We start from the raw sequence: 17,255 nt of genomic DNA, 5'->3' as shown, positions 1-17,255 counted from the left end.
ACATGTCAGCCTTCTCTGAATGATTGACCCTGGGATGGAAGAGACCCACACACCAGACAAACGTGCCTGTGGCTAGACTGTGGGTTGGGTTTGGTCCTCAAATTGTGTCATTTGAGTCACCACTATGAAGTCTTATTCAGTAGGTGGCTAACTGTGATTCAGAGTAGTTTCATGGCTTCTCCAGGGACATTTGGGAGTCATATAGATGCACATAGGTGGAAAGAAGCCTTTAAGCTCATACATTGTAGTCAAAGACAGGGGTGAGGTCTCCGTGAAATGAAGGGCAGTATTTCACTGTCTCTCTTACCTGGGGCCTGGGGGTCCCAAAAAGATCTCTCATTACCTCTTGCTCCACTGCCCTGCCTCTGAGAGAGACGCTATCCCATGGAAGAAGCCCATCAGCTTCATGGCCTCTTTTCTCATTAATTGTTGTTACACACAGATTGTAACTTTAATTTCCAAACCTACTTTTCATATATTTTCACAGTCTTTAGCAGCAAATGTTCTAGGCAGAAGAAAGATCATTTTAAAGAGTTTCTGCTTCTGTGGATGCTTTCTTGTGGAGATAGTCTCTATGATACCTTGGTTGTCTATGCTTTTACTTTGTATAATATGGAAGATGATCTCTGCTCACCATATGGGCCTTTCTGCAGAAGGAAATGGATGGATGGGTGCAGCATAAATGGAGACATAAATGAATTGCATAGATACATAAATTCATGGATATATGGATACATGGATGAATGAAGAGATATGCATACATGAATCATGGATGGGTGGGTGGGTGGATGGACGGATGGATTATCAGAAGGAAGAAAAAAAAACCCTCTTCCATTTGGAAACTTCTCTCTCCAGTTACTTTTCAAATTCAATGTATTAAGGGAGCTTTCTTCTTTCCTTTCCAGGGACTTGAAAAGAGAAACCAGGAACAACAATAAAATGCCCCTAACCCATGACCCTGCCAGTTCTTCAGGAAAATGAACCTTCCAAAAGTGACACGATGTGCTAGCAGAGGAGGCAGGAGGCTCCTGACCTGGGGAGAGCACTGCTGCCCACTGGCCCCAGAGGGAAGAGGCGCCTAGTTACCTGCTCCTATCAGGGGCTGCCTGGGACCCAAAGCCAGAACCAGAAAAACCTGAAAAGCAAGTGGTTCCAGGTAAGTGATATAAATATATATATATATATATATATATATATATATATATATATATATATATATATTACTTCTGGTTCTAAAAAAAGAAAAATCATCAATGCAATGAAGTTTATTAAAAACAGGGCTTGCACCACAACTGGGTACAGCGGTGAGAGGCACTAGCTAACCCTACTTCAAGGATTCACTACTTTGCACACCTTCGCACACTTCCCCCAAATCACACTGATGCACTCAGTAAAAATAAATTGCTACCAGCTTCTTAACAAACAACCTTTGAGGAGGCGGGGGGGGGGGGGAAGAGCAATGTTTTTTCAAAGGAGGAAGAAAATTACAAGTATGTGTTCTCATGACACAGTTTTAAAAGCTGTTTGTAGCTGATTCACAATGCACAAAGTAGTCAGTTTTCCATTTGAAATTCTAATAAGGCCATTTGAATGGCTTGGAGCTTCTTACAAAGTAAAGGGAATGAAGCAACTTAATTGAACTCAGAGGCAGGGTTGCCTTCTTTATGGGCATCTGCCTCTGTGTAGTGTCACCTTTATTTTCATGGAATGTTCTGGAACTGATATGATCAATAAAAGTGAGTATAGAATGGGAAGAATGACCAGACAGCCATCATGTGTATTCTGTTGTATGTTACAGGAGTGTCTTCATCTTGTACTTCCTAATTTGTGTGGTCCCATGATGTGTAAAGAATTGTATGAAACGTCTTTTCTGTCATTCTATAAAATCATTCTCTGGTTCCAAATGCTTTGATTATGAACACACAGACCCTGAGGAGTATTTGTCCTTCTCAGGCCATAGACACACTTTCTAAGGACTAAATATTCTCACCTTTGCTGTGGAAACAAGAGCTTGATGTGAAAGCCAGACCTCAATCCCTATCAAGGGTCCTGCTCAAATTTTATGAGCTTATCCCATCTATGGTAGACATAAAACAAAGCCACAGGAGCCAAAGGGGTGGGTGGGGGAGACATGTCACATTTGTAATGACAACTTTCATTTTTTTTATTTATTGACTTTTTTGAGAATTTCTTGTAAGACTATGCTATTTACATCATTTCTATTCTTTCCAATTGCCTTCCAACTCCTCCTATTTTTTTCTTCAAATTTGTGATCTCATTTGTTATTTGTGTGTCTGGGGGGGGGGGGTGTTTCTTTTTAATGGCTGACCACTTGGCATTGGGTAACATATCAAGTGTTTGTCCCTTGAGAAGACTGGTTCTCTCCTCTCCCAGCAGCCGTCAATTGCCCATAGGTCTTTCACCTCTGGGTAGGGCCTTTTGAGATTTCTCCTATCTGCATGGATTGTCAACTATCGTTCTGTTCTTGTTTGGCCAACCGTATTGTTGTGATTACATGTGCACAGTTTCCCTGCCATATATAAGACATTATCTTGCATTGGATGTCCTGGTCCTCTGGATCTTAAAATCTTTCCAACCCTCTTCAGTAATGTTCCCTGAGCCTTAGGTATAGGGGTTGTGATGTAGATTTATCTGCTGGGGTTGGGCATCCCAAAGCCAGTTATCTGCATTTTGACTAATTGTGGCTTTCTGTAGTGGTCTCTGTATGCTGCAAAAAGAATCTTCTTTGATGAAGGGTGAAGGTTTACATTTGCACCAAAAGGTTTGAGTCTAGGATAAATCCTGCCTTGTGTGTGGATCCTAGCTCTACTTGTAGACCATGTTCTGAAATATGGGTGGCATGAGTGGAGAGATGGCTCAAAGGCAAACAGTCTTACAGAGGGCCAGAGTTTGGTTCCCAGCATCTACACTGGACTGTTCACTAAAGCCTGTAATTCTGATCTAGGGAAAACAAAGTTCCTTTCAAACCTTCTAGGTGCCTGCAGGCATGGGCACAGATGTCACACACATACAGATAAGTTAAAATAAAGTTGAAAATTAATAGGTAGCATCTTCTTGGTATGAAAGTTCTTGATTTTCATGGAATCTGAACTTGGAAAAGATAAATCAAGGCCCAGGTTAATTTTCTCTAGCAGTTATTTTTAGGTGTCTAATACCTATAGTCTGGCTTTCTCAATATCATATACATAATGGGAAGTCTTAACTGTAAGCAGAGACTATATGCAGAGGTTCGTGGATGAAAGGATAAAAGTAGCTCATACAAATGAGATCAAACTTTCTTTTGTGTTTCTAGTTTCCTTATATCTCTTTGCCAGGAACAGTTGGGTTTTTTTTTTTAATTTGTTATTTATTCATTGGATTATTTCCTTGGTTTTGGTGAGGGAAGCCTTCTATCTAGAAAAAAAAAAAGCATAGTTTTTAGGCACACCTGGAGTGTGTTGAAGGACAAACAGGAGGAGAAGAAATTGAAACAAGTGTAAACAATTCTTTGAGAAGTTTGGCTTCTGTAATATGAAGAAAGAAGCTTTTTTTGTGCCAACTAACCTGAGTCAAATTTTCAGGGAAAACACTGGATTTTGTAGGTGTGATGATGCAATGACTCTGTCAGAGAATTCAAAGAAACTTCATTTAATGAATAAGGCCCTCATGAGGTTTGTATTCCTTGGAGACTGGCATCTGCTTCAACATTCCTGTCTGCTTAATTAAGTCTGCCAATGGTGAAAAGCCTGCCAAATTCCTATTGGCCTTGACAGAGTTTCAAGAAGAGCATACTTGTGTCTAGGTTTCCTTTTCAGAACAAAAAGGAGTCGGTAGTTGTCCTGAAGGCAGTAGTATGGGCTGTTGCCAGAGCATTTGAGAATGATCCAGTTCTTTACTGCGCCTTATGAGGCATCTCCTAATGTACTAGTTGTCAGATGGCAGTGATGACGGGGCGTCCTTGAGGTCTGTGGGTGAAGACCGAAGATGCAGAGCAGTGGGGGAGAGCCATCTCTGTTCTTGATGTCTGGGGTGCCTCTGGGGCACTCAAGATGGCAAGGACACAGAGCCAGGCCAGTTCTACCTGCAGACTTGTCCACATGGAGTCTGCGACAGTTCAGCGTGTGTGCAATGGCTCTTTTCCTTCCATTCCTAACACTTTGGCTCTGATGGCTTGACTCCTGTGAATGGTGAGTAGTGGAACTTCTATCCCAGCAGCTAAGATTATCCAGAGCAAATGCTCTAAGGCGAGGGGAGAAGAGCCTTCTAGGTCCCTTAAAATCTGGGTCCAGATTAGCACAGGGTCACTGCCGCCATGTACTGTTGCACAAAACAGTTGGGGGCTGCCTCACTTTCAAGGTGATGGAACAGCATAGCTCACCCCATACTGGAGGACAAGGTTCCGGAAGCAACTGGTAAGTAAGTAAGCAATCCTTCGGAGTTCATGTCCAGAGGGTCAAGTGCCAACCCAATAAATCAATTATTCCATAAGTAGACAGGTATCATGCCGATTACAAGCAGACAAAATAAATAACAGATTAGTAGATATTGTGTGGTTAGAGTACAGTTAGACATGAAAAACACAGGCAAACACGCACACATGCACGCAGAGGCGTGGTAAATCCAGCTAAAAGAAAAAGGCTGGATATGATAGAATTATCCAGCAAGAACAAAAGCGACCCTGTAGGGAGATAGTCACGTCACATTTTAAAGAGTAAGTAAAAAGAGAAAATGAAAAAGAAAAGAGAGAGAGAGAGAGAGAGAGAGAGAGAGAGAGAGAGAGAGAATGTCCAGTGCGCTAGTAGAAACAGTAACCCTTGGCCAGGCGTAGGAGTAATATGCCTGTAACCCCAACCACTTGGAAGGTTACAAGTTCAAAGCCATCCTACATCACTTAGCGAGACCCTATTCCAAAGTAAGATATAACAAAAACATCCGAGGAGGTGATTCTGTTTAGAGTACTTGCTTAGCACGAAGGAGGACCTGTGTTCTATATGAAGCACTGAGGGGAAAAAGAGGGGATTACCGTTGCTTGGAAGGCATTAATTAACTGGAGTCAACGTCAGTACAGAATGAAGGACGCTTGTCTGCAGGCCTCCCTCCATTGGAAACCCTGGAGCTCCATCTCAGAGTGTGAGCGTCTCCCTTGAAGTAAATCGAAAAAATGAAAGATCACAGTGCCCTGGGTTTTTGTGGTAAAGAGGAGCAGCTGCTTAGCTTGGCTGGTGTGAGAGAGTCTTCTGTGTCAGAACCCCCTGGTTAATGAAGGAGAGCTTCTCGGCCCTTGTCCCGAGTCTCTGCTGCTTCACGAGACAACGCCTGTCGCCATGGCAGGCTGCGAACCCACCAGAATTACCTGCCATTGCATGTGCGTACCACAATCTGAAAATGCACTAAAGACGTGTGTTATGTTCTTAATGTTATTTTAAAAATTTTAAATGGTGATTTTATATACAGATGTTGATGAAAGCTGTTTTTTAAAGAAGTAAATTAAAATCTCATTAATATTTCAGCGAGAATATTTTGTGCTTATCTGTTTCATCTCTATTTTTGACCTATGGCTTAGAGTTCACAGCACGAAAGAGACAGTAAAATCTGCTCACCATAAAATGTTAATTATAACTAAATTACAGCACAAGCATTCAATCAGCCACATTAATTCTACATAAAGTGAATTATTGTAGCAGAAAATTTTGAAATGTGACTGAATTTTGTAATCTTCTGTCTACTGTTTTTTTTTTTTTTTCTGACTCTCACATGAAACCTGATTCCCATGTGTTTATCCCAGAACCCCATTGATCTCTGTGGAATGGCAAGCTCACTCACCTGAATCTAGTTTAAAAGTTGAATCCCCTGAACATCCCTCCCCTCTCTGGATGGTTCTGAGTTGGACTTGGGTCCCTTTGCTCTATGGCAACATAAAGGAAAGCTTTGATATTTTGCAAGCAGTTGTGTTCTCACAGTGAAGGGATTAGGCTTGTCCTGCGAAACAGTTTTCTTCAGAAGCATGACCCAAATGCATATGCGTGTTCCTGTGGTTAGAACTGCGATAGGGGTGGGGCTGTAGAGGTGGCTCAGCCATCAAAGGCTGGGCTCACAACTCAAACTTCAAGAGTTGTGGTTCCTCCCGAATCTATGTCTGTCGGAAAGTTACAAATTTGAACATCAACGCTTTCATGGCCTAGACCCTAGATACATTCCTTTGGCATCATCTCAGTCAATAGAGAAATATTTAAGAATAATAATGGAAGGGCAGTATTAAAAAAAATGTTTCAAAAATACCGAAAACATGAAGGGTGTAGGTAGCTCATTCCATCAGCTTCGCTAATTGTATTTTAGTAGCAAAACTCCTGATGCTCCCTTGAATGAGAGTACCCTCATGAATTTAGCGTGTCATTAGAAACGGGAGGCTGTTCCATGCTAATGGGATATTTAATGCAGTGATAGATGCCATTAGGTACTAATGGATACAGGGGCCAGGAGGGGCTGAAAATTTTACAAAATACCAGGGAGCAAATAAAACTTTTCATTATGTGGCACTGCTAACAGCCACCCAAATTCACGCCACAGGCAGCCTGAAAGCAATGTGTCGTGGGAGATCTGACCTCCTGCTCCTCACCCTGTGTGATGAAGCATTACAGGGTAGATCTGGCCCGGGACACCCAGTGTACCCCTGGTGTGGGGTAAAAATTGTAGTCCCACGCTGGAGGACCCCGCTTTCCATCTGCGGTTTATGAGACAGAAGCTGGGCATTCACCAGGCTTATTGTTGGCCACTTGTGCAACACTGTTAGGGCTGCAGGTACCCTCAGATACCTGACCTCACCAGCGCGGGAGGACCTCGGGAAAAAGACAGCATCACACACGTGCCTCTGCCTCGCTGTGAGGAGCTGTGAGCAGGCTCCATCTTCCCGTTCACAGAAGGCACAAGCTTTGCCTCGTTCCCACAAGTGAGCCATTTTGCTTAATACTCACAAAACCCCACAGAAGTTCAGAAGAGCTGAAAAACCCAGAAAGCGTCATATGAGGAAAATGCACTAATAACGACGTTAAAGAGGAGGCACATTCTATTAAGATGGAAAGGTTCCCCGGTACGCTCTTATAGGATGAGGGAGGGAATTTTCAATCTGCTAATGGTTGAAGCTGTTAATCTGCAGATATGGGATGTGGGGTGAGGATGGGGCAGGGCTCCGTTGACATTCTCAGATACCCCCAAGGATTGAGTCAGAGTTGGATTCCGGCTCCTAAAGCACAACAAGCAGCCTGTGCTAGTTCCTTTATCTTCTGAAGGAAACAAAGGAAAAGAAAATACTGTGATGCTGAGAAGTGGCTTCCTTAGCTTCAAACAACAAGCAAAACGGTGGCAGATAAATGAAGGTGATTGAGAGTCTTCAATTGTCACCCCTTCCCCCTTCTCTCTGACCCAAATTCTCAGGATAGTTTAACTTATAATTTCTATCTTGGTCCCTTAGAAAATCAGGAAGACAGGTATACCTGGTCTAAGAATCCTGGTTGGGCTTTTTGTTGTTGTTGTTGTTGTCCCCAGTAGAATAATAACTTTGCTTTTGTGAAAATGACACCTGCCTGGTGTGCAGAATTTAAACCAGTCAGATCTGAGAAAGAAAACAAAATCTTACCAACACGATCTCCACTTCGCAACAGCCATCTTCAGACTCTGCAGCCACTTTCCACCGCAGCTATTTACCGTGTGTACATAAAGAAAAGCGCCGGACGGCAGAGGCAGAAAACCTGAGTCTCAAAGAAACTGAAATTTGAAAAGGATTATGGGACGTCTAATGAGCAAATGCTGCACTGTTTACGGAAAATGAGATAAGCAGGTTTAGGGTCCTCAGTGTCACACGCACACACAGAGGACACACTCTCACACAGTGACTGCGGGTGTGATAGATGGGCTGACCGCTGAGTTTGGTGATAATTACACAGTGTGTACATGAAGCAAATTGTCATCGTTGTCTGCCATCAACAGGCCTGATTTTTACTTTTCAGTTAAATCTCAAAAAGAAGGTATAGGTTAAAAGTCAGGAGTACTGAGTTCATTTTGTATGAGTGTGCGCCTGCGTGTGTACATCTGAGAGGGGTGTACGCATACCTGTGCACATACATGCAAAACCAGAGGAGGACAAAGGGTGTCCACTCCTTTTGTTCCTTATTCCACCGGGATTGCGCGTCTAATGCCGAGCCTGGAACTTGCCACATTTTGGCAGGGCAGCGGGCCAGCAAATTTCAGCGGTCCTGTCTTTGCTGGTTCTTTCCACCAGCTCTTTCCATCAGTCCATGTGGCTGCCCCTGGCTTCTTCTGTGGATTCTGCCATGCTAACTCGGACACTCCTGCTTGTACAGCAAACACCCCCACCCACTAGCACTCTTCCCACACTCTACAAATACTGACTTTAATGGCACTAAACTATCCTACTCGCAATTGAAAGAATAACTATAAAGTTGAAATTGAAAGAACTTCGGGTCTCTTTAATGGACGTTGTGGAAAAATCCATTAAAATATAGATCTTAATGTATGATTAAAGTGAAAGGGGAGATTAGCGGGAAAACACTGTCTGGGTCCGGTCTTGTGTGACATCGTGTTTCAGTCTTAGACACTCTAGCTAACACCCTGCTTAAAACACGAGCAAGTACCTTAGCACACAGCTGCCCAGTTTCCTGCTTCTGTCTCCTAACGCTTCCTGGCTGCTGGTTAATTTGGCCTAATCTGAGACGTTTTCCATCTGTTCTGGAACTGCAAACCTCACTTCTGCTTTTGCGTTTTTTATGTTTCTGTTTATAATGATACGGTGTTCCTGTTTTGAGAGGCACGGTCTCCGTGTTTTGTGTTTATGATTTATCTCTTAAATGAATCTTATCTTGAAGTAGAATTATCCTTTATTGTAATTTTAGTTGTTACATATCTGCTCATGTTTATAAGGCGAAGCATGGTAATTTGGTACGTGTAAACATTGTGTAATGATAGAATCAGGAAACCTGGCACCTTTCCTTTGTGATACTTCCAAATCTTGTCTAGCAGTTCCTCATCAGTCTATGCAGAAAGTGCAGACATGGCTCAGCACTTTGAAGCGTGTACTGTTCTTGCAGAGGCTGAGAGTCTGGTTCCCAGCACCCACCCTGGCTACCAGCAACTCCAGAGGCAGCCGATCTAGCGCCCTCTTCTGTCCTCTGTGACCAAGCACACCCCACACAGACACACAGATACACATAATTTAAAATAAAGGGACTGCTTTTAGTATGTAACAAATTGTAGTGAACTGTGTTCAAACAACTATGCTAAAAAAACATGAGGTTTAATTTCTCCTGTCTGTCCATGTTTTAAATCTGTTACCTGCCCCCTCTCTCTAGAACATATTTTTTTCTTTTCTTACCTGCATAAGTATTTTTTCAAGTAGACATTTAGAGAAAGTTCAAATGCTCTGTTTCAATTTTTTACAAGCCTAAGGGTATGGATTGCCTGTAGTTGTAATACACAGAACATTGATAAATAAAATAAACTGACTCTTTTCCAAGGCCATTTGTTATTTTTCTTTTCCTATTTCTCCTCTGCTGTTTCTTTTCATCTCATTCACTAACATTCTTTCAAGTTTTTACCTCCAGGTAAGGAATTCTATTTTCAGCTGTGTCTATTTTGTGCTACCTAAACACTTGGTCACTCATTCTGTGTTGATGATTTGCACCTCAGTTTACATTCTAAGATTCAGAGTTAGGTTTCTTTTTGCTCTGTTCTGTTCTGTGTTCTGGGTTTTGCCTCATTCTATTCTTTTAATAGCTCATCACCTACTACCAACTTCAGTAAATTTCTGTCATGTTAAGATCTTCTATAGCATGAAATGCTCAAAAAAATCTGATTTTCTTTGGGTAGTATTTTCTTCTGAAAATACCTTCCTTTGGATGCATGTGAGTCTTCAGAGGACATTTAATCTAAAACATGACTTAAGAAGCCAAGGGACAGTCTTTAGCAGTGACGTCTCTGATCTGTGAGGTATTTTTTGAAACATCCAAATATTTTTTGACATTTTTTAAAGAGGTTATAGTAAAGTATTTGAGTATTATATATGCTTTTTTTCCATTCATCTTTAAGTAGCGATTTTTTTTCCTTTTAAGGGAAGGATCCTAATTTAGCACAAGAAAGGTTCTTGCTAGATTCATCTTCCTAAATTGACTCTCTCCCCTCTGATACACAGCAAGACTATCAAATCCAAACTTGCTAGCTGAACAGATATCTTCATCAGCAAATACCTGTGGGTAATGAATGGTTTCTTTCACAGTTTCTGGCAATTTCTTTGGTTTGGCTGGCTCTTTCATCCTGCACCAGCCCCTTGATGTATTAAGGCCCCCTTTTTACTATTTTATCCAGCAGAGACAATTTTCCCTAGACAGTCCAGTTGCCATTATTGAGAAGGTAATTATTATATTTTTATTCATGCATCTGCTTTGTCCTTGCTTCATGTGTGGCACTCTACATGCATTATCACTTTGTGCTGATAGATATTTGAAACATTGGCCAACACCCGGCTTCATCTGAGACCCGACTCTCCTCTTAGCCCATCTTACCTGCTGGGAATATTTGTGAGTTCTTCAAGGGAAGAAACTTCCTGATAGGCTTTGTCCCAGAGAACCAGGGATTGTGTCTATCTCCTGAAACTAAATTAAATGTGTTTTTTATGGGGTTTATTCTACCTGCTGGGAAATATAATTTAGTATCCTGATGTTTCCCTAAAACCTTGAACCCATACAGCTTTTCTGTCTCCAATAAGAATGAGGTATTAGAGGGCTGTGCAAAAGGCTTGTATTCTTTTTTTTTAATAGTAAAAATTCTTTCAGAATTTATTAACATGGCCACATTGAGAAGAGGGACTAAGAGGTTCAGTAATGCCCCAACGTGTGACTTCAGTCTTCAGGGATCTTGACATAAAACAGGGTCTAAATAGAAACCAAGGGTTATACACAAGTAAGCATGTTCACAAAGTGTGGCTCCTGCCCACAGGGCTTCTCATCTTAATATTACATTTCTGACCTGTGCTAGACTTCTTGCTTGGACAAAATGCCTGAGTTTGATAGCATAAAAAGAAGAAGGGTTTGTTTTAGCTTGCAGCTTCAGGGGTTTATATACACACTCTCTTGTTTCTGTTGCCTTTGGGGGCCTGAAGCAAGGTGGACTATCACAGCACAGGCAGGCTGTGACTGCTATTCACTGGGCAGTAGCCAGGAAGCAAAAAAAAAAAAAAAAAAGCATGGTCATAATTTCCAATGTCTTCTCCAAGGCCTCATGCCTAAGCTCCCCCTCCTCTTCAGGTTCCACCTCCTGAAAATTTTACAACCTAACAGCACATGAACCTCCAACATGCATCTTCAGGGATGTTTAACATCAAGTCTGTAACATGACTTAAGAAGCCCAGCTGCTCCTAAGAAGCTGTAGGCCAATACTTCTTCCATTAGCTTCTTCCCAAATGTGAAGGATCTCGGGAGACTTCTGAACTCTCTTTCCCATTGGATCTACACTAGGGTAGAAGGTATAATCAAACACAAGGTGGTAGCACACCAGAGTCGTTTTCATGTCTTTCCCAGGCTGATGCTTTTACGTTCATAGTTACAGTTTTTGTTGTGTTCTTTGACTATTGCTGATGAGAGTTTCCCTTTATCATTTTCTCTTCCTTTTGTACGATACTGGAGCCATGGGACTGTGGCCTCCGAACTACTCCAACCATCTCCCCTCAAGGCTCAGATTTTGTATATTAATCACAATACTGCTTCTGTGCCAGTCAAATGAATGTGCAGCTCCATTTCTCTCAATGAAGTAAATACCCCAGTAAAAGCCATTTATGAGTAAGGCGTTGCCAGGAACTGGGAGAAGTATGGGGAGACAAAAGAGAGGGAATAAGGATGCTAGTAAGAAGCTCTTTATCATGTAATCCCCTTTTGTGGGCAACTGAAACTTGATTTCCTGGGTAAAACCCAAGAAGAATGTAGACCCGATGCCCAAGAGAAAGGGAACCCGTATATGCGCCTACTGACTCATGGTATCCATCAGCTGCTCCCAGCTTTGCTAATTTCCTCCCACTGCCTGCCTCGGATATATGCAAGCAATACGAGCTGCACATTAAAACTTCTGGAGAGACTTGGGCTCCAGAAACTGCCAGTTCAGCTATGGACAATGAGGTGGTAAAATCCAAAGGAATGTGGCCAGGGTGAGCTACGTGATTGCCAACTCCAGACACTTTGGCATGTGGGGAAAATGAGACCAGGAGGGAAAGGGTGGGATGTTTTCAGTTCTGGTGTGTTCTCCAATCAGGTTAGTCTCTGATAACAATATAGACCTTGGATATTAATCCCTACTAGTTGGCTTAGTTATCTTCCCAAACTTAATGAATGTCAGGGCTGGAGGGATGACCCAGTTGTTGACAGCACTTGTTACCCTTTTATAGAACTGGAGTTTGGTTCCATGTACCCACTTGGCCACTTTTAACTGCTTGTAACTCTGATACCCTCTTCTGGCCTCGATGGGTACCAGAATACACACAGACAAATATACACAGATAACCATAAACACATGTACACACACACACAGGTAAAAATCTTTTTTTTTTTAATTTAATGAATGTACCTATAGAAACAAAGAATTCTTTTGGGAGGTCTTTGTATTTTAGTGAATAAAGATGGGAAAACAACGTGATTATATATTTATGTATATATCCTGAGATAGAGAGATGTATGTACACAGAGAATTCATATATATATATATATATATATATATATATTGCGTCTATGTGTAGATATGTATGTATCTACATTTATAAATTATATCCATTCTATTGTTGTTTCTGGTACCCATTAGCTGTTCTATGAGCCCTTCAGACAACAGAGTCTGTGGTCTCTCGAGCCCCTTGTAGAAACTGGCATGGATATTTTCATATAAGCTATATACATCCTCCTACGTGCTGTAAAATATCTCTAGATCACTGACAGTGCCGCATGCCATGTAAACACTGTTTATTGTCTGGGGAATGATAATAGAAAGCCTATGCATGCCCAGTAAAGGTGTAAATTTCAAACCACTCTTTCATCTGCAGTTCATTGCATTTGCAGACATGGTTCGTGTGGATGTGAGGGGTAGCTATCCATATGTGTGAAAAGAGTTTTATCAGAGGTGAGCCCAGGTGAGAGGGCACAGGCGCAAGTGTGTATGATGTGTGCCACGTGCGTGCTGCACGGACACTCCACTTGAGAGGCCTGAGAGTCTCGCTCAGTTGCCTCCCATCAGTTTCTGCCTGACACCAAAGAGCCGCGTCTTTCTTATGGAGGCTACTACACAAATCTACTCAGCTAAAATTCCACTTTCAAATAATCTTCTTTTGCAAAGATGTCCCACTGAGTTGGGTTTTAGAAGGGACCTGACTTTTGACTGCTGTGTATCTCATATATTTGAATGGAGTCACAGAAACCCAATCTCTTTCCTCTACGTGAACTACCCTAACCTGGTGGCTACAAAGTGCTGAGTTGGGTTAACACTAAGGGAAGAAGCCTGAAAGGATTTCTGCGCTCATTGGTTACGGAGAAAATTCTCATGCCTGTGGCAATGCTAGCTGATTCCAAAATGTGTAGCTGAACGTATGTACAGAATTTTATAGGTATGAATATTAAAAGCATACTTAATGATATAATTATACTTGCTATAATATAAATGTAAATCTTTCTATATATTTAATGCATGCATTCTATTCCATTGTTTATATTTTGTGTTATATATGACATACTATGTTGACTTTACATATAATATATTCTATTAAATATATCTTATATGATAACTGATAGTCTATTAAACATATTTTCATGATATATATTTTAAAATCATAGTAGAAATATATTTTCAGTAATAATTACTAAATTTTATTCCATAAGTCCAAATATATCTAATTACATTCTAATAGAAAAAATGTTCTTCAAAATACCCACCCAAGAGATCATATATTTATGTGTATTCATGTAATAAGTACTTCTAAGTTGTGTGCTTCATGACATATGAATAAATTATACACACTAGAAATTATTTTGAAATTCCTCAGTAATTTTTAAATATTTTACCAAAGGAAAGCTAAGTTTAGGATTCAGTTGGTGGGAAGATTGTTGTGTGTATCTGGTAAAATTAGAAACAATTGAAGGATACCCCATACCCTCCACAAATATTGTGGGATCTTCTGAGCTATTTCCAAATAACTTATCTTATTCATGGCGGGAGGAAGAGAGAAAGAGTTAAACTGAATCACCTGGGAGAAAACAGGAAAGAGAATGACAAGCCCTGGGGTCTCAGTGCTGAACTAAGGCTTCAAGAGGTGGTTGATCAAATATCATTAATAACTTCCATTCAGGCTGAGTGATAAGTTATCAGAGCAGGTCTGGAAGTGATCTTGAGGAGTGCCCATTTGTGGAAACTTCTAGACAACATACCACCAACTCTAGCAAAAAGTTTACATGAAGCATCTAGGCATTCTTGTGATCTAGGGGGGTTCTGACTCTTTTCCCAGAGGCATTTGTTTGTTTGTTGTGTAAAATGTCCACAGAGAAGCACATGTCTGTGACTTCCATTTGCAAAAACATTCCAATGGTCTTCTGATCTTTGTAAACATTTGAGGGTATCTCATAGGGTTGCAAGTTTGCCATGTTTCATTGTCATGTTAAATAAAGTCCAAGATTCATCTCATGTTGTCATTGGATCATTGGTTATTGGATCATTGAGTACAAAGCATTCCCCAACTGGCTTTGTCCTTAGTCACTGTCGCCATTTGGGGTGGGTAAAGAGAAAAGTCTGATTTCCCTGACTCCTTCCTGTCACGTTTCACTGCTCTCTGACTAAGCTGATGTCAATGGCTCCACCACATACTCCCACGCCGGCAATGTCTTGCCCAAGCACATGGGACCAAATGAATATAAATTAGATCCTCCGAAACCCTGAGCCAAAATAAACCCTTGCTCCATTCTGTCAGGAATTTGGTCATAGCAATGTAAATGTAACTAAGGCACTCCTCTAAACTCATGTGTGGATGCCCTAGCTCCTGTTACCTAGAGTGTGGCTGTATTGGGGACATAACCTTCTCAGTGTGCAGAGGGACAGCCATGTAAAGACACAGAGAGACATGACCAGCTACACATGAAGAGAGAGGCCTCACAAGAAGGCGACCACGCCACGACCTTCATCTGGAACTCCCATCCAGCAGACTATGACAAAATATGTCTCTCTGGTAGGAGCCCTCAGGCTGGGTATGTTGTCTCCCTCTCATACCTTCTCCCATCCTTTTTGAGTCTTGTTAGATGTGGAAGCGCAGACCCTGGCTGGTGTGGGAGTTTCCAAGCACCGCCCACTCTTTTGTTTGTTTGCTGAGTGCTTCTTGGGGGAGGCTTGCTCTCCATGCTTGTGTGGGAGCCAGACTTACACAGTTATTCCTGCTGGCATAACTTTGCTAAATCCTCACATCTCTGGTCAGTGGCTGGTAGCAACCTCATGAAAATTATACAGACAGTAAGTGGCAAGGCTGATATTGGACTCAAGCTTAAGATGTCCACTATCAAGAATGCCCAGCGTGGGATGGCCAGGGACAGTGAGTGGCTTCAGAACACAGCTGACTTGTCCCCTCCGTTGGAGGACGTCTTGTGAGCCCCCTATTAGCATGTGCCATTACCTCTAACTAGATGCTTGCGTGTGTACCATTATTATGCTACCTAACTGGAAGCTGAAGCGAGGCAGGTTCTGGTCTGTCCTTTCTATTTAGCTACAGCGTTTGGGGAGGAAATGTTGATCGACAAGTTGGTTACCTGTATTCTTTAGCCAGAGTCTAACACATCATCACTTGGCCTTCTTCACTGTTCCCCAAATAAATGTAAAAGTAACAATCTGTTCCAATGTCAATCTATTTTTTTTTGTTTAGATAAGGACTAGGATGGAGTATGTATAAAAATAATATCATGGGTTGATATTATATTATAATCATAATTATAACATTGATTATATTTATATAGCATCTTTCTCTCCCCCTCTCTAAGGGACTCATAGTCATTTGTAAGCACTGGGCCTGATCCTGCTGCTAAATAGAAAATAAATTGCTTATCTCTTGAAAGAGAATTAACTCTTTCAGGGCACTGGGGTACCATTTAGTAAATTAATAATCCTCTAAATGACACTCCAGATACGTAGGATCCCCACTTATAAACCTGGAAAATGAATGCATTCCCAGTGCTTAAAAGAAATCGGGGCATGCCTAACAGAAATCAGACTGCAAGCTCAGAATACATGTAATGGACTCATCTCTCCCTTCTAATAACTTTATGTTCATTCTCATGGAAATCCGTGTGTGATGGAAGATGATTGTATTTGCTAAAAGCTGGCACTTCTGATCTTTTAATCTACTAATATGAGAGCAATAAATGGGAAGGGGTAGGCAATGAGAGGAGGCGAGTGGCGTCTACACACATGGGAGCAGCGGCAGTTTGCTCTGCTAAACGGATTTTGAAAAGATGATGACTTCTCTCCCAAAGCCATCTGGGAGTCTGACCTTGACACTTCCAGAAAATATTCATCTGCCTCCAAAATAGTGGTTAGTATCCTGGAATTCACCTCATGGCTCTTCTTGGACCCATGACTGTTGGCATACTTTTTTAAAAAATTTTTTCTTTTATTTACTTTTCTTATCTTTTTCTCCCAACTCCACCCCAATTCCTTCCAACACCCCAACACCAGGTAGGATAGAGAAAGGGTTAGTGGGAGAGGGGGCGCTGTTCTCTTAGCTCCTTCCTGCTGGTCAGGGTCATCTGGTTCCTTGGAGCCAGTCCAATCCTCGTTTCAGGAGATCTCCAACATCTTGCCTCACAACAGCAACCAGGAGCAGCAGGGGGGACGCAGGAGCAGCCTTGTTCTTTCTTAGAGCTCACACTGTCTGGGCTCTGGCATTTATTCTCTCTCCAGAGTCCTCAGCTTTCAACTCTCTTCAGCTGGCGAAGAGCTCCTCTCAGAGCACACACAAAGCAAATACTGAGGCCTGCTGCTACAAACCATCTGAATCAGTCCCACATCCCATACCTGGGAACAAAACAAAACTATGTTTATATCCACAACACATGAGTAAGGCATTTAGGGGCAGATATCAACCAAGAGGGGCATTTTCTGTGCTAGAGGCCAACCTCTTAGTCAGGAACAAAGTTGAGGGTACACTATACATAGCAACTCGAAGCTGCCAGAGATCTTCCTTG

General features: G+C 41.7%; 1 long non-coding RNA gene across 1 annotated transcript in view; it reads left to right on the top strand.

Moving 5' to 3' along the window:
- LOC132656818 (uncharacterized) overlaps positions 1-17,255 on the top strand; it is a 225,116-nt gene that overhangs the window by 39,546 nt on the left and 168,315 nt on the right. Inside the window, exon 2 of the long non-coding RNA XR_009594565.1 lies at positions 906-1,156. This is a non-coding gene — a long non-coding RNA (uncharacterized LOC132656818). The remainder of the gene's footprint in view (positions 1-905; positions 1,157-17,255) is intronic.

The sequence above is a fragment of the Meriones unguiculatus genome, chromosome 10, assembly GCF_030254825.1.
Source record: "Meriones unguiculatus strain TT.TT164.6M chromosome 10, Bangor_MerUng_6.1, whole genome shotgun sequence".
Classification (NCBI taxonomy): Eukaryota; Metazoa; Chordata; class Mammalia; order Rodentia; family Muridae; genus Meriones; species Meriones unguiculatus.
This window is presented reverse-complemented; position numbering and strand designations above follow the sequence as displayed.